Source organism: Cervus elaphus, chromosome 6, assembly GCF_910594005.1.
Source record: "Cervus elaphus chromosome 6, mCerEla1.1, whole genome shotgun sequence".
Lineage (NCBI taxonomy): Eukaryota > Metazoa > Chordata > Mammalia > Artiodactyla > Cervidae > Cervus > Cervus elaphus.
In genome coordinates this window covers 30,599,890-30,624,314 of record NC_057820.1, presented here as the reverse complement: position 1 = coordinate 30,624,314, position 24,425 = coordinate 30,599,890, and the positions used below count along the sequence as shown (strand labels likewise).

General features: G+C 37.0%; 1 protein-coding gene across 3 annotated transcripts in view; it reads right to left on the bottom strand.

The window, feature by feature from the left end:
* SULT1B1 (sulfotransferase family 1B member 1) overlaps window positions 1-8,611 on the bottom strand; it is a 35,086-nt gene extending 26,475 nt beyond the window's left edge. Inside the window, exon 1 of one of the 3 annotated variants that reach the window (XM_043906562.1) lies at window positions 8,484-8,611. The gene's annotated coding sequence lies outside the window, so the exon portion shown is untranslated. Of the gene's footprint in view, window positions 1-734; window positions 864-5,807; window positions 5,854-8,483 lie in introns of those variants that run through there. The other 2 variants (XM_043906563.1, XM_043906565.1) reach the window with 2 other exon arrangements.
* Between the last annotated feature and the right edge of the window lie 15,814 nt (window positions 8,612-24,425).

Sequence of the window (24,425 nt, the reverse complement as noted above, 5' to 3'; positions counted from 1 at the left end):
GTGAGGACCGGATGTGGAGCTGGTGCAGCTGCTTGGACAGGGGGACCCTGGCAATGCCATGTACCCAGGGGAGCCAGAAGCCATCGGTGCGAGAAATACGGTGCTATTAGTTTCTTCCCCCCCCCCCCCCCCCCCCGCCCCCACTAGCCTCTGGCACCGGCTTCAAAGGGCCTCTTTATCTGATCTTTCTCTGTTGCTTAGGGCATCAGGCACTTAAAGGGCCACCTTCTCTTGTGTCTGTTGGTCAGCTGCTGGCCCTTGCCTGTGGGGAAAGAGGCTACAGTGATGGCTCCACCCTCTGCATGTGACTCAGCAGTATTGCCTTACCTCCATGGCTGCCCAGCTTTCCTTCCAAGGTGTTTCCCCCCTCCATCTCCTCCCTCATTGTCCCCCTCCCACTGTCTCCCTGCAGTCAACAGCAGATCTCAACCTGGGATTGCTCTCCAATCCCCACAGTCCAGCTCCGAGCCACCGCACATTCCAAGGGACTCGAATCCTGTCCAGGGTATGTAGGGCTGTCGGAAAGATTGTGTAGCTCTCATTCCATTCGGACTGTCACACATGAGCTGTGGCACTCTCCAACAGCCTCAAATGCTTCTCCTCTGTCCCAAACGACTGCCCTGATGTGGGGATCTGATCCCTGCTTCAGCCCCCCCCTCCCCGTCCCTCCCCCGCCCAGGTACATGTCCAGTCCTGATAACGCTCCTTTTTCCCTCCTCCTTCCTTCATCCTACCGTGATTTGTGTGGATCTATATATTCCTTCCTGGTGGTCGAAGACTCCTGCCCACTCTCAGCTGGTGTTCTGCAAGATCTTCTGTGTCTGAAGGTGTATTGCTGATTTATCCACAGAGAGAGATGTAATCCACATCCACCTTGTCCTCCGCCATCTTGTTTCTCCTTATTTTTTCTTACAGGAAATCTGTTGTCTTTCTCACCTTGGTCCTTCTGTGTATAATGCATTTGTTTTCTCTGTCTGCTTCTAAGATATTCTATATTATCACTGGTTTTGAGCAATTAAGTTATGATGTGCCTTCATGTGGTTATTTTCATGGTTTGTATGTGTGTCTGCACTTCATGTTTATTGAACTTCCATGAATTTTGGGTTTACAATCAATATTTCTTCAAATACCTTTTTGAAGGGTCTCTTTCTCTTCCTTCTGATACTCCAAGATACATGAATTTGTTTACAGCTCATTGAAGCTCTTTAAACTTTTTAAAAAATCTTTTTTCTCTCTTTGTGTTTCAGTTCAGATAATGTCTATGGCTATATTTCTTTATATTCAGTAACTTTTTCATCTGCAATGTGCAATCTGATTTTAATCTCTTCCAATTTTTTTTTCCCCCTCAGACATTATAGTTTTCACCTCTAGAAGATCATTTGGGGAATGATTATACTCTTCCTGTCTCAACTTTTCAGTTCAGTTCAGTTCAGTAGCTCAGTCATGTCCAACCCTTTGCGACCCCATGTACTGAAGCATGCCAGGCCTCCCTGTCCCTTACCAACTTCCAGAGTTTACTCAAATTCATGCCCATTGAGTCAGTGATGCCATCCAACCATCTCATCCTTTGTCATCCCCTTCTCCTCCCGCCTTCAATCTTTCCCAGCATCACGGTCATTTCAAATGAGTCAGTTCTTTGCATCAGGTGGCCAAAATATTGGAGTTTCAGCTTCAGCATCTGTCCTTCCAATGAATATTCAGGACTGATTTCCTTTCAGATGGACTGATGGGATCTCCTTGAAGTCCAAGGAACTCTCAAGAGTCTTCGCCAACACCACAGTTCAAAACCAACAATTTTTTGGCACTCAGCTTTCTTAATGGTCCAAATCTCACATCTATACATGACCACTAGAAAAACCATAGCCTTGACTAGATGAACCTTTGTTGGCAAAGTAATGTCTCTGCTTTTTAATATGCTGTCTAAGTTGGTCATAACTTTTCTTCCAAGGAGTAAGCATCTTTTAATTTCATGGCTGCAGTCACCATCTGCAGTGATTTTGGAGCCGAAGAAACTAAAGTTTGCCACTGTTTCTCCATCTAGTTGCCATAAAGTGATGGACTATATGCCATGATCTTAGATTTCTGAATGTTGAGCTTTAAGCCAGCTTTTTCACTCTCCTCTTTCACTTTCATCAAGAGGCTCTTTAGCTCTTCTTCACTTTCTGCCATAAAGGTGTGCATATATGCATATGCCATATCTGCATATCTGAGGTTATTGATATTTCTCCCAGCAATCTTGATTCTAGCTTGTGCTTCATCCAGCCCAGCGTTTCTCATGATGTACTCTGCATATATGTTAAATAAGCAGGGTGACAATATACAGCCTTGATGTACTCCTTTTCCTATTCGGAACCAGCCTGTTGTTTCATGTCCAGTTCTAACTGTTGCTTCCTGAGCTGAATACAGATTTCTCAGGAGGCAGGTCAGGTGATCTGGTATTCCCATCTCTTGAAGAATTTTTTCACAATTTATTGTGATCCACACAGTCGAAGGCTTTGGCATAGTCAATAAAGCAGAAAACTTTTAGAGCATATTGAATATTGTTATAATGACTGTTTTTAATACTTGTTTGCTAACCCTAACATCTGTGTTAGTTCTAGATTATTTTCAATTACCTAATTTTTCCTTTCACTATGATGCCGCCTTCTGCTAATTAGCATGCCTGATACTTTCTATTGGATATCTGGTGTTGTACCTGGGTTGTGGCCCAGGAATTCTCTCAAAGCAGTAAATGAGGGCAATAATAGGGCCCAATTTGTTTTCTATCCACATTCCTGTTGGTTGTTTCACACAAGGGAGAATATTTAATTTAAAATAGTCTATTTTGCTTAGAAGCCATGATGATTAATTTTATGTGTCTACTTGACTGGGCCACCAGATGCCCAGATATTTGGTCAAACATTATTCTGAGTGTTTCTGTAAGGATGTGTTGGGATGAGATTAATGTTTAAATGGGTAATACTAAGTAAAGCGATTGCCCTCCCTAGTGTGGAATGACCTCATTCTGTGAGTTTAAGGCCTGATTAGAACAATAAATCTGAGTAAGAATGAATGCTTCCTACCTGAAAACTTTTGAATTGTAATACAGTTTTTTTTTCCTGCCTTCAGATTGGAACTAAAACATCAGCTTTTCCTGGGTCTGAAGCCTGGCAGCTTTTGAATTAAAACTATACCATTAGCTCTCACTGTTCTTAGACTTCAGACTCAATTGGAATTAAATCATCAGCTATTCTGGGTCTCCAGCTTGCAAATCATCTTGCACATCTTGGGACTTGCCCACCTGTAAAATTATCTAAGCCAATTACATATGACAAACCTCTTTATGTATATATACATAAATATTTATATATAATAAAATTTGTCTTGCATATTTTTGAGTGGTAACTTATCATAATAATCCTAATAATACTAATCCTGAATTAGAATCTTATTAATCTGCTAACCTATTCAAAACATTTTGAGATTTAATCAGGATTCTCCAGAGAAATAGAATCAACTTATCCCAAGCTGGAAACCCAGGATAGTCAATGGTGTAGGTCCCTCCTGAAGGCTTGCAGGCTTGAGACCCAGTGAGAACTCATGTTTAAGTGTGAAGATAGGAAAACATGATACCCCGGCTCAAAAATAGTCAGGCAGGGGGAATTCAGCCTCACCCCCAGAGGTCTGCCTTTTTATGTGATTCAGGCCTTCAACTGACTTCATAAGGCTTGTCCACACTAGGGAGGGTAGTTTGTTTTATTCATATACTAATCTCATCCAGGAAATACACTAACAGGCACACTTATAATAATGTTTGATGAAATATCTGGGTTTCCTGTGTGTCAATCATTTTGACACACAAAATTGACCATCACATAGAGCTCATCATTATTTATTTTTTCCACTTCATCTTCACTGAACTTTGCATATGAAACTGTAGCCTGGCTCTTGCTAATGTGTTTCTCATTTTACAACCCTTCTCTCTGCCCCTAAGGAACATAAACCTCTCAGAAATAGAAGGAAAGGTAGAATGTAGAAATTTTAAGATCTGTTATAATCTACTATTCCATTTATTTCTGAGAACTTGTCAATCAATAATGATAATGTATACAACCAGATGAAAAGAGTTTGAATTAACAACATAAATTATGTATCTCAGATAAACTTGTATTGTTTATAGCAAATAATTATAACTAGACATCAAAGACTGCTGATCGCTGATTGGCACATTGATACAAATATTTTTATCAGGCAAATATTTTGTAAGTAATTTGGTGATTTGAAAATTGTTGAAACTTGTTAAGCTAACAATTTGTGTAATGGGAACCACAAACAAAATCACTAACATAAAAGCTAGCTGCTATTTAAACTCACGTGCTTCTGTATAGAAAAAGGAATGCTTTAGATTAGGAAAAATACATTGTGTAACAGCCTTGTGTTTTAGAGATAACTTCTCCACACCCTGCTAGACCCCATCCTCCAGGCTCTTAAAAAGGTCTAGAAGAGGGGCTTCCCTGATGGTCCAATGGTTAAGAATATGCAGGGGACACAGGTTCAATCCCTGGTCTGCACATATCCCACTTGCAGTGGAGCAACTCAGTCCATGTGCCACAAATTCTGAGCCCAAGTGCAGCAGCTACGGAAGCGCCAACTCTCTAGAGCCCATGCTCCACAACGAGAGAAGCCACTGCAGGGAGAAGCCCGCAGACTGCATGAAAAGCAGATCCCGCTCTCTGCCACTAGAGAAAGCCTGCACGCAGCAACCAACAACTAGTTCAGCCAAAATAATAAATAATGTTAAAAAAAAAAGTCTAGAAGAGAGAATTCTGGACATATTTTTCATTTTACATTATAAGATATGCATTATATATCATATTTTATGTCTGACAATTAGTGGATATGCACACAATAGCGTGTTTTGTTTTGTTTTGTTTTAGTTTTCCCAATAAAAGTTATTATATAATTCATTTGTCTAAAAATATATGGCATCTTATGCAAGAAATATAGGAAAAATTATTTGAATTTTACGTCTTTGTTACTGCTCACAGAGTAAAGGATTTGGGGACCTGAGAAGCCTAGAAAAGAGTATCTAAATGAAAGAGCAGCCCCAGCACAGAGTAGACATAAATAGGTTTAGAGCCAGCAAGACCCTAAAACAAGGATGTGGGTGAGAGCTGTGTGGTCTGGGCATTTTAGGAAAATTAAACATTCCATATTAAATTGCTGCCTTCATGGTGCTTCTTAATTATCCTATCTGTTTGCTTCTGTAGTCCCTTGTTAGGTCAATAAAAAATTCTAGAACATGTCAGCAGCTTCAAGAATGGAACAAATAATGTGGTTGGTCAAAAACTCAACAGAGCGAGAAGTGAAAGGAAGAGGAACTGAGTAGGTAAACACTGTACCTAGAATAAAGTAGGTGTTAAATGACCTGAACAAATAAATGAATGAGAACTGAATAAATAAATGAATGAATGAATGATGCGACATGTACTTCCCATTCAGAATCTTCTAAGATCTTAGGGACAGTGTTACTTTGGAGTTTGGATATAAGGAATGAGTGAGAGCAGAAATAAACATAGCATATTGAGATATTAGATTTGAGCTTCACATAGTAAATGAAATAGTTTTCCTTGAAACATTTTGTTCGATTAATTCCTTAGCAAATTAACTTTTCCAGATTATGTAAAGGTAAATATCAATTCCAGGCCTCATTTGAACACTGGCATATTCTGAATCAGTTGAAAAAAATAAATGAGGCTCTCTCTTTATTTTTTTTAAAATTTTTGGCTCTGGAATTTAGCATTTAGTAGAAATATAATTCTACTTACCAACTGTTATTAAACACACAGATTTTCATGGGAAAGCAAGTCGGTATTGAGGACACAGATCTATTTTCCATATGGTCTGCAATAAATCACACAAACTTGTTTCTCACATAGTATGTGCTTAGCATTATGTTATACCTTTATAACATCATTCCTGGTTCCATTTCATGTCTTAAACTTTTTAGTTTCTTTACTTACTCATTTTAATTTAACTTGTACTATTGTCTTATATTTATATAATTGATTCATAATTGCTATTTAAATATGGTACATATGCAAGCCCCATGCACTATTGTCATCACTTGAGAGCTTGTATTACAAATGCAGAATATGAGGCTCCAATCCAGAATCAGAACTTATATTTTAATAAAATCCCCAAGTAGCTTACATGTAGAAGAAAATTGGGGAAGCATGGTTTTAAACTACTGTTAAGGTACTCTTTAACAATGTAGAGTACACATAAATGATTTATTAGAATGAATTGTTTCCCAGAAAATAAATTACATTGAATGTGCTTCATATATATTATCTCCCTGATGATAAGTCTTACTTTCCTTTTACAGACTGAGATTAGGAAACAGAGTTGCGGGAAGTCTGCTCAGACACATAGCAAGTGAGGTGTGTCTCAGAAATAGAGTTCAGTTTTCCCAGCTTTGCTCACTTGGTCATACTGAATGGGTAGGCCTGACCAGAGTCATAGGTGTTCCTGATTTATCTCATTTGGTTAAGGGTGTTCACAGTTTGTAGGGAATTTTTTTGTTTATTTGACAAAGCAAACATCCCTCTGACAAAAGCTTTAACTCCTCATGCTGCAAAAATGTTGTCAGAGAAGGAGGAATATGAGTAATAATAGGACAGTGATTACATACTAGTCACATCTGGGAAGTGGGTGTAACCAGTTCAAGAACCTTGGAGTAGCAGTCTGGGATTAGCATTGCCTCATCATGACCAGTGGATGAGGATGAGTTTAGAACAAACGAGAAGATAGATTCAGGGGAGAGAGCCCAAAGATATAGGATTGTGCTTAGTCTCTTAGCCGTGTCCGATTCTTCGCGATCCCGCGGATCGTAGCCCGACAGACTCCTCTGTCCATGGGGTTCTCCAGGCAAGAATTTTGGAGTGAGTTGCCAAGCCCTCCTCCAGGGGATCTTCCCAACCCAGGGATCAAACCCAGGTCTCCCATATTGCAGATGGATTCTTTCCCGTGTGAACCAGCAAGGAAAACAAAGAATTCTGGGGTGGGTAGCCGATCCCTTCTCCAGGAGATCTTCCCAACCCAGCAATTGAACTGGAGTCTCCTGTATTGCAGGCAGATTCTTTACCAGCTGAGCTACCACTAACATTATTGAGTAAAATACTTTAGCAGATGGTTGATGAGGGATATTTGCTTTTAAAAAAAAATGGTTCCTAGAAGTCTCTTAAATCTTAAAATGACCAAAAAAAAAATGACAAAAACTTTTAATGTGTTATATAGTAGTCTACACAATACTACAAATCTACCTAGTTGAGTGATAAGTTAAAAATTGTAATGTCTAAAACTGACTCAAGAAACATCAATAGAAAATCCCATGAACAGAGGAGCCTGGCAGGCTACAGTCTATAGAGTCGCAGAGTTGGATACGGCTGACACACACAAACACACAATAGAATGAAAGAGGAAAATGGAAGCCATTGCCCCTCTTAGGAGAAACAAACTGAATCATCTGACACTGATATTCTAGTGGGAAAAGAATGTTCTCTCCATTTGTTTCACTCTAACAAACTGCAACAAAGGTCCGTCTGGTCAAGGCTATGATTTTTCCAGTGGTCATGTATGGATGAGAGAGTTGGACTGTGAAGAAAGCTGAGCACTTTCTTCAAATTGATGCTTTTGAACTGTGGTGTTGGAGAAGACTCTTTAGAGTCCCTTGGACTGCAAGGAGATCCAATCAGTCCATCCTAAAGGAGATCAGTCCTGGGTGTTCATTGGAAGGACTGATGCTGAAGCTGAAACTCCAATACTTTGGCCACCTCATGTGAAGAGTTGACTCATTGGAAAAGACCCTGATGCTGGGAGGGATTGGGGGCAGGAGGAGAAGGGGACGACAGAGGATGAGATGGCTGGATGGCATCACCGACTTGATGGGCATGAGTTTGAGTACACTCCGGGAGTTGGTGATGGACAGGGAGGCCTGGCGTGCTGCAATTCTTGGGGGTCGCAAAGAATCGGACATGACAGAGCGACTGAACTGAACTGAACAAACTGCAGCTCTACTTAGTCTACATCAAACTCCAGCTAATGAAATATATTAATTAAATAACATGTTCTGCATTCTGGAAAGTACCCTAAAGGGTATGCATGTGCATGTGTGTATATAGGGGTGAAGTAGAGATGTGAGCAGAGAAATGAGAGCTTGGAGGGGATTCCATTTTCCCTTATGAGGCTACAGTTTGATGAGAAGACCCACAATCCTGGCATGCTTCAGCAGAGTCCCAATGAACCTAGAAAAATGAAAGGGATCACTGAAAGTCCGCACAATATAAACAACACTGTGTTTCCTGAGGGAAAACTGCAATTTGGCAAAAACATTCTAGCAATAAACATATGTTCAAAAGGGAAATTATTCAAGGAGCTCATTGTGCTGTGGATGCATGATAAAAACTCAGAGAAAAGAGATTTAAAAAAAAAAAAAACTTTACCTCAGGATTTAATCCCTCTTTTCAGTTTTCATTTTCAGTTGGTGGTGCAGCTGACAAAAGGAATCCTGGGTCCTGGTGGGAGTCCTGAAGGGAGGGAAAGATGAGCTCAGGGAGGCTCATTCCAGTCTCTGGGATTAGAAAAAAAAAAAAAGTTTAAAGATATGATCTGACTGCTGTAGTCAATGACTTCATGGGCAAATTTGAATGACATACACAGAGGCAGGGCCTGCCGCTTCAGCTGCTGGAAGAGGCAGGAAGTCTTGAAAGGAAATGAATCAGGGTGGGAGCTGAAAGTCAGCAAAGTCAGAGATTATCTAGATTTAAAGGTTCACATGGCTTCAAAGAGAGAAAAGCAAAGGGAAAGGAGCTGAAGGGTCAGTAGGTACAATCCTGTTGTTTCTCTACAATTTTTAAAGAATGTCTTGTAATAATGTTGATCATGACAAAAAGTCATTGTGGGTGTGTATTCATCTGAAAGAAACATGAGTTTCCAACATTACAGAAAAAACAAAGCTACACAAACATACACTAAAGATACACTTTGGCAGCAGAAATAGAGTAAAGCTGATGGTTTCAGAATACACTTGTTTTCTGTTACTCTAATCATTTCCACCACCTCTCTCTCTCTCTCTTTTTTTTTTTTTTTTTTGGTAAGTGACATATACACAAAGGAGTTTAGTGGGATAATAATGTGCATATGATGCTGATGCTGGGGGGCCAAGGGTCTACCACATCCTTTTCATGCAGAAAAGAGGGCAGTATTTTTAGAGATCTAGATTATTTTTGTGATAGTCCAAATATTAAATTTTTAAATATTGGCAACTAACTATTAATACATACATGAAACAATATAAGTATTTCTGTATGGCAGGGCATGCCAAGGAATGCAACTGGCAAACTTTGGCAACAAGGTGTTAATTTCGGGCAAACCCTACTTCAGATGTGCATGAGTTGCCTGGCAACCACATTTCTATTAAACTGTTAAGGAAAAGTGAAATTGAAGTCGCTCAGTCATGCGCGATTCTTTGCAACCCCGTGGACAGTAGACTACCAAGCTCCTCCGTCCATGGGATTTTCCAGGCAACAGTACTGGAGTGAGTTGCCATTTCCTTCTCCAGGGGATCTTCCTGACCCAGGGATCGAACCCAGGTCTCCTGTACTGTAGGCAGACGCTTTACTGTCTGAGCTACCAAGGAAGTCCAAACTGTTAAGGGAAACACTGACTGAAGGCCCCACCCCGGTCAGACACCATGGTAACCATTTGCCTGAGTTATTTTATGACAAGAAGTCCTGATAAGGAACAAGTAACTAACGAGTCACCATCAACAGGAAAAATTTGGGAAAGGTCAAAAGAAGACATGGCATGTCCTATCAACCTCCCAGAATCCTTCTTCTTTCTGGAATCCAATTTGGCTGGGTAATGCGTGCAACACCAGAAGGGACTTTGAGTCAGAAGATTGACCAGTGACAACCTGGCAACTAATCTTATTACCATAAAACGCACAGGGCAGAGCAGTTTTCCTGGGTTCCCTACCATCCTGCTCTCCAGGATCCCCTTCCCAATAAAGTCTCTTGCTTTGTCAGCACTTGTATCTCTTCAGACAACTCATTTCTGATTTTTAGTCAAGAGCCCATTCTCAGTCCCTGGAAGAGGTCCCCGTTCCTATAACAAAACCATCAAACTTCAATTAATATTAATACTAATGGAAAAGCAACCTAAATCAGATCTTCTTGAATTTTAGCATGGTTCAGAACCATTTTGGAGGCCATGACAAAATACAAATTACTGGATCCCAATATCCAGTGTTACTGATAAATTTGGTCTAAGACGGAGTCTGAGAAGTTTCTATTAATATTTCAGCAAACTCAGAGATATTACTGATGCTATCAGTTTGAGGATCATATTTTGAGAACCATGAATAAAAATTTGCTCTTGTTTTAAAACTTGTATTAATATTCTATATTTCATTCATTCATTTATCTGTCCATTCATTTGTTTATTCATTCAGTCACCAGACCTATAATGTCCCAGACACTACACTGGGGAAAAAAAAGAAAGACATTGTGTCTGCCTTCCTGATTTACAAATAATTATTGATTGAAGGCTTTCTCAATCTATTGATAGCTCAATTTTTACCCTTAAGATTCAGAAATTCTAAATGATTTGGCTAAAATCTTATAAATATTAGGTAAAGTATCAGGTTCAGAAAACAACTTGTGACTTCTAAGTCATGTGGGCTTAACAAACAAAAGAGCTAGATTAAGAAAGAAAAGATTCACAGTGCATGTATTCTTTTTTCCCTAAAATTAACCCTGTGTACACTTCAATCAATCTAAACAGAAGTGTTCAAGTAGTTTGAATTCTTCCAATGTCACTAAGTGTCTAATAAAACAAATACATAAATAAATTCTATGAAGGGCTAAATAAAAATTAGGGTATTATTTTATTTCAAGTGGGAAAGATAAAATTTTAGAGGTACACAAAATCCTAAAAAAATTTTTTTTGTAAAAGTAATATATTTACATTACAAGATAATTCTAGAAGATACAGAAAATGTGGATTTAAATTTGCTCTATGTTTCACCAACAGAAACAACTGCTATTACTATTTGGGTATTTAAAGAATATTATAAGACAAGTGCTCAGGGCTGGTGCACTGGGATGGCCCAGAGGAATGGGATGGGGAGGGAGGTGGGAGGGAGGTTCAGGATGGGGAACACATGTAAATCCATGGCTGATTCCTGTCAATATATGGCAAAAACCACTACAATATTGTAAAGTAATTAGCCTCCAACTAATAAAAATAAATTTAAAAAAATGAAATAATATAAAATGGGCTTTAAAAATATATATACTCTAAATATTTTTACACAAATTGGTCCCCCCAAATGGTATTATGCTATACATACCAGTTTTAAGCTGAATTTTGCTATTAAGAAAAGTATTTCATACTTTGAAAAAAATGTTAGAAACAGAATTGCTAAATCAAAGTTATGTACTTCATTCAATTTAAACTCTCATGAATGGATTATCAATGCACATTTTATCAATCCTAATGACCAACATCATGCAACTTTCCTTTCCACAATAGCCTGATATTTATTAATAAATTTTAGTTTTTTTAATTATTTATCTTATAAGAAGATAAGTTCTTTGAAGACAAGGAATGTGTATTATGCTTTAAAAAATTGCATATGCAAAGTAAATACACAGAAATGATGAATATGCATGTAATTTTTATAGATGCATTTGTGAGGAAAAGGGCTTCTAAATTATAGCCATGCATGCTTATGTCCACAGTGAACTTTACTTTTCACTACATGTTAATAAAAATAATATCCTCAATTTTTGAACCTAGTAATACAGAATAAATGTTCCAATTTTTTTAAAGATCAAGTTTAAAACTGATAATGAGAGGAAACAATGAAACTGAACATTTTGCTTTATGATATTTAACTCAAGGCAAAAGTGATGACAGCTTTTCTCAGATTATAATGTTTTCCCTAGCTCTCTTTTTATGTTTTAAGAACATTTCTTTTTGTTTTCCATATTTGCTGTTGTTGTGTGCAGTGGCTAAGTCGTGCCCAGCTCTTTGTGACCCCATAGACTGCAATATGTCAGGTTCCTCTGTCCTCCACTATCTTCCGAAGTTTGCTCAAATTCATGTCCACTGAGTTGGTGATGTATCTAACCATCTCATCCTCTGCTACCACCTTCTCCTCTTGACCTTGATCTTTCCCAGCATCAAGGTCTTTTCCAATGAGTCAGCTCTTTGTATCAGGTGGCCAAAGAATTGGAGCTCCAGCTTCAGGGACAGTTTTTCCAATGAGTATTCAGGGTTGATTTCCTTTTGGATTGGTTGATTTGACCTCCTTGCTGTCCAAGGGACCCTCAAAAATCTTCTCCAGTACCACAATTAAAAAGCATCAATTCTTTGCCACTCCGCCTTCTTTATGGTTTAATTCTCATATCCATACATAGCTACTGCAAAAAACATAGCTTTGACTGCATGGATCTTTGTCAGCAAAGATCTACTTTTTAATATGATATCTAGGTTTGTCATAATTTTCCTTCCAAAGGAGTTTGCATCTTTTAATTTCATGAGTGCAGTCACCATCTGCAGTGATTTTTGGAGCCCAAGAAATTAAGATCTGCCATTGCTTCTACTCCCCCCCTTCTATTTGCTATGAAGTGATGGGATCAGATCTAAGAGCATGCAATTTAATGTCCTAATATCTATCTACTTTCTCCAAGTTTCTTTTTTCTTATACCAGTGGTGTCTGCATACATAATAGTTTTCTATTTACCCTTCTTAAAAATGCATGTGTCTAAAGGAAAAGGTAATCATTTTTTGGAATTGCTTGTTTGCCTTTAATTCCTGACGATGGGGCTGTCTTCTTCCTCCTGTGATAGAAATAGTGGTAAGAGTCACTTCCTTGAAATTCTTTGTGTCATCATAGTTCATCTACCTAAGAAAGCAGGGATTAAGTGGAAGATCTCTTCCTCCCTCTCTGAAGGCAGATTACACTGACTGGGCGTTGGCAGAATGGGTTTTTCCTCACTTCCCTATTCAGAATTAGAGAAATCCCTCATCTGAATATTAATATCCTTATATATCTCAATCACCTTTGATGAGGAGAAAGGATGGTAAGAGTGAAGGAATATTATTGGATAGAGAAATGTTAACAAGAAATACAAAAAATTATTGGCATTGGGAAATAAAATATACAAAAGTGAGCTTAAATAATTCAGGCTTCTTTCCGTAGATGTCTTCAAAAGGAAAAAAAAAAATCCACTCATTCAACATAATTTAAAGTGCCTTGGTGGCAAAATCTGGAGCTTATCCTTCTTCAGAAACCAGTTGTCTGTTAAGGTCTCAGAGACATTAGGTTTTGTTTTTTTTTTTTTTACTTCAATATGAATTGTACAACCTAGAATTATAGAGTGCACAACACTCAAAACTTTACTTGCTAGTGATATAGACTAGCACTGATCTTGACCCTTAGAATGAACTTGGTAGATGTTCTGATGAATTAAAGGCTTTTAGATTTATGTCAATACTCATAAAGTTATGTAATATATTAAAAGCTTTTAGTCCTAGATACAGGAGCTGGATTAATTTTATTTAATCAGTTGTGCTTGATAAATGCCAGCATGTAATTAATCTCACAATTGATTTCTTTAATTGTTAATTTGACCCAAAATCTGGTGAGAACATAGTAGAGTGATGAGATCATGAGCTTCAATGTCTACAAGATAAATTTGAGTTCAAATACAGACTTTCTCACTTATTGCTTGTTGGGTACAATTATCAAAACCAAAATGAACATTAAATTTTCAGCTGACACCAATCAAATATATTCTCTTCTTCCTCAAGAAAGAGAGCTTCATTTGGTTAGGCAAGGCAAGGTTTGGGGGTTTATGGATATGGACATGCATTTTTTTTTTTTCTTTCTTCTTCTTGTTAATAAAAGTGAGTTTTCAGAACAGTAGATAGTGAATGTCTCAGCACGTAAGTTACAATCTTAAGTGCTACAGGAGTGCTAACTATCTTTGCTGCCAAAGTGAAAAGTCCTGTTTGACACTGTGGTTTCTGTTTATAATCCTGACTTTATCTTGACCCTGGAGACAGAAATAATAAATAATAAAACCTACTACCCTACCTCCCACCCTCTGCCCCTTTGTGTACCTCTCATTTCAGCATCCCATGCCCTAGCACCTTGCCTTATCTCAAAGAAATAAGCCCATTTCTCTGGTATACTGCCACTCCACCACTAAGATCTAAATGACTCTGTAAACCTTGCCTTACCTCTCTACACTAATGACTGCTCTTTTATAGCAGGTCCTGTTATCAGCAGTAAACCAGCTTTACCTCATGACCAGGTACACTTACATGATGATATACGATTACCAGCAACAGGCAATCATGTCAAGGAAGCACTTCAGTCCTCTTATCAGAAGCCTTCATTCGGATCACTGGAAGTGCAGCCCACCTGAAGAAGGTGCTGGCACTCACAGAGAAAGGGAGAGAGGGCACACTTGTGAACGCCCCAAGCCCACTGCGAGACTATGGGGTGTACACAAAGAAGGCAACCGCACACGTACATGCCTTAGTTACAGCATTTATTTACAGCCTTCATCTTCCCAGCTGTGCAGCCTACAGACCTGTAGTTGTTCAGTTCTCAGATGCACCATGTTCCACATACAAACATCCCTGAACTTGGGATACTACTGACCCAGCATCAATGTGATGAAACTGCACAAACACTTCCTTTAGACCCTTTCTCTGAATTGGAGGTTTTCTTCTTCCATTTGTACAAACCCACTCTATCCCCAACACACACACCACACATACACACACACACGGAGGGTAAACATTGTTCACCATTACATTAGAAGGACTTGAGTAGAAGACCTTTCTCCTCTTACTCCAAGAGAGAAGCAACTGGAGACACATGTTGGTTCTGTCTTTTCTTTAGAACACACTTGGGAAAGGTGAGTGAGCAGCTACCTCCACTGCCCATACTTTTTCGTGCGGTTTTCAGTTCTTTTTTGGTTTGTTTGGTTGTTGTGTTTTTTTTTTTTTTGTAAACAATATTTTATTTGTAGATTTCCTAGTAAGTTTTTAAGGTTTAATAAAATACATTAATCACTTGTCACAAGAGTACTTTATTTTTTTTTTATTTTTTTCATTTATTTTTATTAGTTGGAGAAGAAACAGCAAAAGCTCTCTTAAAGAAGTGTGTCTTTAGTCCAAGTCCTCATAAGCTGCCTCAGCAAAAAGTAAAAGTGATATTTTCCATTAACATATACTTTGTACTTTAATATCCCAACCTTTGTCCCATTATTCCTCCCTCCCTGACCTCTGTGGCTTTGGAGATACACACCTCATATCTGAACCTCACCCATTCTCAGACTGATAAAGTCTGTTGGTTGGGCAGGAGTCCCTATCGAGCATATTGTTTGGTACAAGTTTTTAAAAAATGAATATTTACTTGCTTGTATCTTAGATTAAGCCTTACCTTTGTGTGTATCAATAGATAAAATACTATAAAATAAATTTTTATTAAAAAATCTTTAGAAATTATAATTTTATAGCTAAGTTCTTAGAAGAATTTTGTTTTCTTTTAAATTCTTATCATCTAGATTTTTACTAGAAACTGTTTTTGCATAAATTACCATTATTTGCTTCTTTAAAATAAGTTATGTTGTTAATAATTTTGAGAATTTTTACTTTCATAGCTGGATGAGGCAAACATATATCAAAGAGTGACTAGTCTTTTTCTTTTTTTGAGTGTGCCATGTGACTTGCAGTATTTTTTTTTTTTTTTTTTTTATGCAGTATCTTAATTTCCTGATCAGGGACTGAAACTGGGCCCTCATCAGTGAAAGCCCAGAATCCTAACCACTGAATTTCCAGGGGAATCCCAACAGAGACTAGGCTAAAATGTTATTTTATGACTATTTGAAATACAAAACAAATTACTGCTTTTACTTTATTTGCAAGGTATTTAAATATATTGTATATTTAAATATACAATAAAATGTATTTTTTTTCTTTTGCAAGGTATAATAATGATATTTTCATTTTTCAAATTTATATTAACTTGAGATGAGTGACATCTTTAAAGTTATTGCATGTCTTTAAAGAAATAAGAATCTGAGTCTAGGATTAATTTTATGTCATCTGACTATGTGTGCTAGTCACTTAGTCATGTCAGACTTTTTATGAACGCATGGACTGTAGCCCACCAGACAGTAATTTAGTTGACATAGTTAGCTGAACACACACGCTATGAACATCTCGATGTGCTCATAAAATAATAAGAACTTTAACCAAGAAATAAATACAAAATGGTGATTGAGACTTCTATAAATACAGGTGGCTCATGCCATTCTTTGCAACATTTTTAACTTTTCCTGAAGAATTGAAAATTTCTGAGACAGGTTGAATATAGTGAGTCTATGAGGTAAAGACATAGAAAGTATAGAATAATGTATTACAGCTCACACCCCTACTCCATTCACACTCTTTGCCCAAGATGTAATTAACTCTGTTTAGTTTTGTTTTGACTTCATTTTTAAATACCCTTCACTTTCTAGTCTCCACCATTTATAGCCAATTATGTTAGAGATTTAGGGTTGAAGGTCAGACCTAAAGACACTTTCTAAGCTGATCTCAGCCACTTTTCTCTCAGTATAGACTGAGAAATATTTCTTAGTTTGTCCACTGTTGATTTTCTAATTAATGAAGTGCTGAGTTTGGTCAAGGGTGAGGTAGGGTTTTGAAGCTGAACAGAATTGCTTAGATTCCAATCCCAGTTCTGTTGGACATTGGGAAAGTCACATATCGTAATACAAATCTCCCTACTTCCTATATGCAAGATTTTGGGGAAATCATTTAATCTCTCTTTTTGCAGTGGATTTTTCTCTGTCATTGTGTGTGTGTGTGTGTATATATATATATATATATATATATATATATAAATACACATATATCCCACTATCTATTACTGCTATATATAATAGTATTCAATTATATATATAATGGAAAAATATTTAGTCATAAACAAGAATGAAATTTTGCCATTTGAGGCAGCATGGATGTACCTGGAGGGTACTATTTAGCCTAGTCTCTGTTGGGATTCCCCTGGAAATTCAGTGGTTCTATGGTTACCAGAAGTGGATGGGGGTGAAGGTGGATTTGGATGAAGGTATTCAAATATTACAAATTTCTGCTTATAAGATAAATAAGTACTTGAGATGTAAGGTACAACATGCTAAATATAATTAACACTATGTCATATAACTATTAAAGGTAAATCTTAAGAGTTCTCATCACAAGGAAAGTATTTTTTCTATTTTTTAAAATTGCATCTATATAAAATGACAGATGTTTACCAAATTTATTGTGATAGTCATTTCATGATGTATGTAAGTCAAATAAGTAAGCTGTATGTTTCATACAGTGATATTTGTCAATTGTATCTCAATAAAATTTGAAGGGAAAAACTCTTTATTAAATAAAGTCAGGAAGAAAGTGAAGGACATTGACTGAACAGTTGGAATGATCACTGCTTTATTTCAATGACATGCATTGGAAAAGCAAATGTCAAGTTATTAGTATTATAAAGCAAATCTTATTGCTTTCTAAATGTAAGATTTTAGGGAAATCATTTAAATTCTTAGCAATGGATATTCTCTGTAAAATGCTTATAATTATCAAGAATACCTGTAATGTGAAGAAATGTGAGGGATACTTCATGAAAGTAAGTCAAAACAGGAAATAAAGATGGATTAAAAATTTTTGAAAACAGTTTAATAGCATCTACTGTGAATTTCTTTATTATTAAATGTCTCCTATGTGCATTTACCATAGTCAAGAAAAACAAAAACAAAATCCAAAAATAGTTATTATTTATTCTAAGTTGAAGACATAAGACACAGGTAGTTTTAATCAATGAGGTAGTTTATCCTCATTGATTAAAAATGCATGTGTTCTACAAAGAATACATTTTCTTGGTAACACACTTCTGCAGTATAAAGGATAATCCTCCTTACCTGTCAGGGGAACAAATATGGGGTTTTGTGCTGGTTTATTACCAGTGACGTCTAAGAACAAAGACACAAGTTATGGCCCAATAACAAAGATAAGTCTTTCAGCCAAACAATATGCTGACATTTTACATCTTTAAATGCAGATTTCCAATTAATAATTAAACAAATTCTAGATTTTATTAAATCATATAGAATAAAGCATATAAATTTGCTCATTAATAGGTCGTGGAATTTCTTTATTGCCCTGAAACACAAGAATAGCTTTTTTAATCCCAAAATATTGCTATCTCTATATTGGAAGAATACATTTCCTATTTGCATATATAATCTTATTAGATTAAAATAGTTAAATCAAAGACAAGGAAAAATGCAATGGACATAATTATTAAGGTAAATAGGGAACTAGTCTAAATTATTTTTGAAATTTCATACAGAAAATATGCTATTTTAAAATTTGGTGCAAAACAGCACTTTTGAAACAGATAAGGTATTTGATTCCACAATGGAGAATACATTGGGAACCTGAGAAGTATGTGTCTAATGTGTGGAAGGGTGTAGGTAATTGAAAACAACAGACAAATAATAATTTTCCTTTGCCCAGGAAAGAAGGAAAAGATTTACCACCTCTGGCATAGAAGGCAGTCTCAATTCTATGGTAAGAATATATTCCTTTTCTTTTTGGAACAATCTGAGTATAGATTTTACTTTTTTTTTTTTTTTTAACACAGTCTATTTAATCAGCTTACATTAAATAACCTTCCTGATAAGAGATTAATAGATAAATCATTCAATCATTGCTTCTTATATAATTGAATAATATGGGGCCATTATTAAAAGATTGCCAGGATTAAGAGCTGAAATAGCTTTTTGAGAATCTTGTAATGCCTGTTGAGTAAAATTAGTCAAAGCATCCACTCAGAGCATAACATATGTAGTTCCCAAAGAGGGAACAAACACTGCAGCCAAATAATCATACCAGTGAAATACAGACCTTGCCCACCGAGTTTTAAGGTGAGGTAAATTAGCAGGCTTCTCTGGAAGCTCTGAAAACACAAAGCCGTGAGTAAAGGCTAGACCCAGGGTGCATCTCCCTATCCAACCAGGGGGAAGCCATGCCCATAGTTAGGAGCCACATATCCAGTAAGTCCCGTTTGGAGCAAGCCAGGGCAACTGAGATATCCGGTCCCAATCAGTGCCTGGCCAGACAAAGGGAGGACCTGAATTGGGGTTGGAAAACACAGGAATGATTACATTGCATATTTCCTGAGGCAAAAATTCCAAGTGTTTCCAATCACTATAATTAAGTTGTTGGCTAACTTTTGGGGATGGCTCAGTTTGTTCCCAGCATACAGGGGCAGTAGATATTAGACGTCCTTTTTCAAATTAGAAAGGTGGTTTTACAAAACAGATTAGCTTTAGATATTCTGAAAGATGCTCAAGGAGGAACTTGTGCCATTATTCATACCCAATGCTGTGCTTATATACCTGATGTGAGCACTAATGTTACTCATTTTACTAAACACATGACCAAGATGACTGGGGCTATGGATACTCCTGAAGCCTCAACTGCCTCGCTTTCGGAGACGTTAACTAGTTCCCCATGGTGGAAGACTATCTTAATTACAATAATTCTGATTGTTCTATTTTTGCTGTTTGCTCTCTGCATCTGTGACTGTGTAACTGGATTTGTTTCTAGTCGCATGAAGGCTTTCAAGTTACAAATGGTTGTCCAAGCTCCTATGAGTGCCACAGCCTCCTCCAACAACTATTACTTGGGGCCCCTGGATCAGAGACCCTCAATATGAGGGTTAGGAGAGTGTGTTGCCTCAACAATTTAGGGACTATGCCCCTAAACAGCAGGAAGTAGTTATGGAATGAAAACGACGCCCCTTTCCGTTGGCAACATAATTCTCCTAAAAGAAAAGAGGGGAATGAGTCATTTCCTAGGCAGGTTGATAAGAAGTTTAGGGGTCCCCAAGGAGAAAGAGGTCTGGAATATTCAAGGAGGAAGAAAGGACAAACTATTTACTTTTTTTCCCTCTACATTCCTTAGGATTTATAACGATAATGTATCCTGCCTGAGGACAGTCTTTGGATTAAACCCTCTGGCTAATTCTGTTATCTTAAAACATAAATTATGGGAGTAGGTCTGGTCTTTACAAGGATGTATCCTGCCTGAGGACAGTCTTTGGATTAAACCTTCTGGCCAACTCTGTTATCTTAAAATGTAAATTATGGGAGTAGGTCTGGTGAGGTCTTTACAACCTCCAGACATTCTTTGGATTCATTGGAGAGTATATAACTCCATGGCTAACACTAGCAAGGGGGTACTCTTTCTGCCCCCTTCTGATGTCTATGTCAGAAGCTTTCTCTATCTCCTTTATACTTTAATAAAACTATATTGCACAAAAAAAAATAATAAATAAAAGATTGCCAGGATGTTAAAGAATGTTATTTTCCTGTATTTGCTGTTCTACAGTCAATAACTGAAAAGGCTTCTCTGGTGGCTCAGACGTTAAAGAGTATGCCTGCAGTGCGGGAGATCCCAGGTTCAATCCCTGGGTCGGGGAAATATCTGGAGAATGAAATAGCAACCCACTCCAGTATTCTTGCCTGGAAAATCCCATGGACGGAGAAGCCTGACAGGCTACAGTCCATGGGGTAGCAAAGAGTGGAACACGACTGAGAGACTTCACTTTCTTTCACTTTCTAACTATTGAGGAAAAAATATTCCTTCAGTCAAGGTTATAACAGAAGTCTGAGCAAATTTCTATTTTTTTTCATACTTGTCTGTATCACAAGATGACTCAGAAGGTAAAGAATCTGCCTGCAATGCAGGAGACCAGATCTTGATCCCTGGGGTTAGGAAGATCCCCTGGAGAAAGACATGGCAACCCACTCCAGTATTCTTGCCTGGAGAACCCCTATGGACAGAGGAGCCTGGCAGGCTACATTTCATAGGGTCACAAAGAGTCAGACATGACTGAGCAACTAAGCACTTTAATCTTTTAAGAGGCGGGCATATTTTAGCTCTGTATCACCAGAGTACTCTGGTGTGGGTCAGAAGGCAGATAAAGAAAGGAGGCCTGATGGAAAGGTGTCATTTTACCTGGGCATCTTGACAGAAGTGATTTAAATCTGACTTAATATTGTGAACAAATTATGAGGAAACAGAGAAATTCTAGAAAGACAAAAGAATTAAGTGACACTTTCGATTTTTTTGAAAATTGAGGTATAATTGACATATAACAATACATTAGTTTCAGATGCACAATATCAGGATTCTATATGTAAATATTGTGAAATGATAACCTTAATAAATCTAGTCAACATCCATCACCACATGGTTACACTTCTTTTGTTATAAGAAAGTCTAAGATCTCTCTAATAAACTTTCAAATATACAACATAGTATTTTTAGCCATAGATAACAATTATTTTGTTTTTTACTTTGTGCACTGCAATGGATTCCAGTTTGCAGACAATAGGGTGCCTTGTACATAATTAATTGTATAAAGACAAGGCCTTTAAATAGGAACAAATTTTACTTTCTAAGGAGACAAAATAATTCTTTAAACACACCAAGGTTTCCCATCATCTCATGGAAAACAACTTAACTGAATGTAGAACATTAAAAATGTTACACTTTCCTTTCTCTTTAAAGATATCTTTTCAAGATTTTAACTTTCTATGACAAAAAGTTACCATCAGTTGTGATTTCAAAGACATTTGATGTTATCATTGAGTGAGAAAATAAGGGCTTGCTTTCTGAAATATAAGTCATAAATGAACTAACAAGAGGGCACCTTGAAAATACTTTATAGTTATAAGATTGTAATAGTGAAAATAATGTAAATGTATCATTTAGGGGAATCATATCAACACACTTAAAAATCTGGGAAACAATTTTTTTAACTAATTTAAAATTTTTCCAAAGACCTTTGATGGCTTTTGAACTTCTTTGTTAAGACCTACAAAAACACAACATAAATGACACCACGTACTGCATGAAGATACAAATTTATTACCAAATTCCGGCAAAATGCTTGTGCTAAATGGTTGCTGTTGTTCAGTTGCTCAGTTGTGTCCAACTCTGAGATCCCATGGACTGCAGCACACCAGACTTCCCTGTCCTAAATGTTACATAAGATTGAAAACTGAGTACGTGACTTGGTAAGCACAGGAAAAAATTTACTTGTTTTTTTCCATTTAAACATATGGTTTGAGTAACATATGCTTTTTGCCTTTACAATAACTGAAGCAAAATACTTAAATAATCTAAATTTAGAACCACATTTTCAAATCAAAATGTTGTATTGGCATATATACACTATCATGTGTAAAACTGATAATTAGTGGGAAGTGTCTATATAACAGAGAGAGCCCAGCCTGGCTCTCTTTGATGACTTAGATGGGTGGGATGGGAGTGGGGAGGGAGGGAGACTTGAGAGGGAGAAGACATATATATAATTATGACTGACTCACATTGTTGTACAGTAGAAACCAATACAACCTTATATAGCAATTTTCCACCAATTAAAAAAATTTTAAAAAGAAATACAAAAAATTTAAAAAAATCATAAAGCCATTTCAATCACATTGTTCCTCATTCTAAATTATTCTAAAACTATTTTAGTAACAGTAAATGTACTTAGTATAATTGATAAATAAAATGATATATTATGGATTATTTATTCCATATTTATCTCTTTTTAGTGTATATGTTCATTTCACAGCATACATAATATATTTATACAAAAATATATAATTTACAAAGAAATAGATTTGTATATATTATTGGAGTATGCTTAAAGCATGTTATTGCAATGGTGATTGTTTAGAAAGATTTGGAGGCTGCCAGATTATATATCAAATGTTCAGAAAGAACAAAATTTGAGTGCATCTGTTATTTCCATATCAGAGAAGATTTTCAGTTATGTTTGTAATTGTAATCTCATCTAAATTATCTGATAGTCATGAGGCATGAATAACATGCAACAGCAGAAACTGGAGAGCATGAAGGAAGGTGAATATAGGATAAGTTCATGAGTGAATATGAGGATAAGAGTGAATAACTGAGACTTAAAAGATAAAATAATCAGAAATTAAGCTGTCCCCTCTAAATGCTTTTAGTGCATATTTGGCATGTATGGTTGGCTGCATAATTACTCTCTGAAGTTTACTGACTAGCAAAATTGTGAAAAATTAGAATACCTATTTTAAAGAACTGAATGAAGGTTGGTTGAAGTGAAGTCATGTAAATTATATAGCATAGTACTTGGTACAGAGTAAGTTCTCAATAAACATTAGCTATTAGTATTGTGGCTGATTTTTGTTTTCTTACCCTTGCAGGACATTTGGTCTTGTCTAAAACATCTATTAGACATTTGGTCCATGCTAAAAGGTCCTTTAAATTTGGGCATATTTGGTCCTTTCCAAAATGTCCATGTAGACATTTGAACCATGTCAAAAATTACTTTATATTTGGTAGTGGTGATTTAGTTGCTAAATAATGTCTGACTCTTGTGACTCCCCCTAGTGGCTCAGACGGTAAAGCATCTGTCTACAATGCAGGAGTCCCGGGTTCAGTCCCTGAGTTGGGAAGATCCCCTGGAGAAGGAAATGGCAGCCCACTCCAGTATTCTTGCCTGGAAAATCCCATGGATGGAGAAGTAGGCTACAGTCCATGGGGTCACAAAGAGTCGGACATGACTGAGCGACTCCACTTTCCACTTTCTTGTGACCCCCATGGACTATAGCCCACCAGGATCCTCTGTTCATTAGATTTCCCAGGCAAGAATACTGGAGTGGGTTATTGTTTCCTTCTTCAGGGGATCTTCCCAACTCAGAGATCAAACCCAGGTCTCCTGCATTACAGATGAATTCTTTACCAACTGAGTCAACTTTATATTTGGTCATATTCAAAACTATTTGGCATAGACCAAAAATGACTGTGGATCTTTTGAACAGGGCCAAATGTCTTATGGACATTTTGAGTAGGACCAAATGTTTTTTAACCTTTCTTACAATTAGTTATCTGTATTTTCTTTTTATTCCAGCCTTGATTAAAGTTCTTTGAATTCTTTGTTATCTCTAAATTACTTTATTTATACATATATATGTTGTTTATACATGTTTATTCACTCAATTGAGTCCAACACTTTGTGACCCCATGAACTGTAGCCCACCAGGCTTCTCTGTCCTGGGGAATTCTTTTGGCAAGAATACTGGAGTGGGTTGCCATGCCCTCCTCCAAGGGATCTTCCCGACCCAGGGATCAAACCCAGGTCTCTCCTGCATTGCAGGTGAATTCTTGACCATCTAAGCCACTAGGGAAGCCCTATTTATACATAGGAAGTAGTTAATAAATATTAATGAGCTTGA